Consider the following 1327-nt stretch of genomic DNA (forward strand, 5'->3'; position numbering starts at 1 on the left):
CGCAATCCCTACTCCTCCATTCTCCTCTCGGGATCCTGGGCACGCACACACACGCGCCAGGTGTGAGTTTCAAGCCACTGGGTCCAGGACACGAACCGCGGTCAACTACATGGGAGTCCAGTGACACAGCCATTACGCTAACTGCTGGTCCCCCTCTGATTCTTTTAAAAATAATTTCTCTCTTACTTTATATTCTTGACATCGACATATCTGTTTGCTTGTTTAATCATGGTGACTTTAGTTCTTTAAATGTATTTATAATACCTACTTTAAATACTTGGTCTATTAAATCTGACATCTGGTCATTTTCAGAGTCAGTCACTTTCTATTGCCTAATTTTTTCCAGTGTATGATACACACTATCTTATTTCTTTGCACATCGTATTTTTTATTGGAAACTTGGTATTTTGGATAATATATTGTAGGAACCTTGGTTTCTGGTGCCTGCCCCTCCAGGTCTTGTTATTATTATGCATTTGTTTACTCCACTTTGTGAAGTTCCTGATGTTCTTTAGAAGGTATGGCCTTGAGTATACATGCAATCACTCTCTGATGACACTGGTTTTGGCAGGGTTCTGTTTTCCTGACCACTCCTAGCTCTTAAATCCCATTAATTGCCTAGTGATTTCTCTAGTGTTTCCAACAATGCCCTGAGGCATAAATTGTCTCACAAGCTGATCCAATCAAATGTGGGCTCCTTTGAAAAGATATTTAATGTGGGCCAGTGTTTGAGATTTGCTCTGACCCCTGGGGGTTATTTATAAGTGTCTCTTTCCTATGCTTCTCTTTAGAAAACTGGTTAGTCTACAGATTAGCCTGTAATTCCAATGAATCTACCAATTTCCTCACAATTGCTTTTTGCCACAAATTTCATCACTTTTGAGAGCTCTTTTAGGCTTGAGATTCTTTACACTCTGCTGTAAATAAAGTCAGTTCCTTTGGGGAAGAGATTCAAAGCACTTTCTTCTTCTTAATTAATTAATTAATTAATTAAAAGAGCTTTTTTTACTTAGGACACATGTACTAGTCGGGAGGGGGGGAGAGAGAGAGAGGGGAGACAGGACACAGTGAGAGGGAAAGTGAGAAATTACTCCACAGGGGGGATGAACACACTGCAATCACTTCGCCTCCATTCTCATCCTGGAATCCTGGGTACACATGTACATACAGCCAGCATTATTTTCGAGCCACCACGTCAAGGACTCAAACCGAGGTCGGCCATGGAGTTCTCTCTTCTAAGGCCTATTTTTTCCCTAGATTAGAATTTCTAAACTATAACTCTGGTTCTGGAAGCCAGAACAATGGCATGCTTTTCTCTGATCTCCCT

This window comes from Tupaia chinensis, unplaced genomic scaffold, assembly GCF_000334495.1.
Source record: "Tupaia chinensis unplaced genomic scaffold, TupChi_1.0 Scaffold138416_1, whole genome shotgun sequence".
NCBI lineage: Eukaryota > Metazoa > Chordata > Mammalia > Scandentia > Tupaiidae > Tupaia > Tupaia belangeri.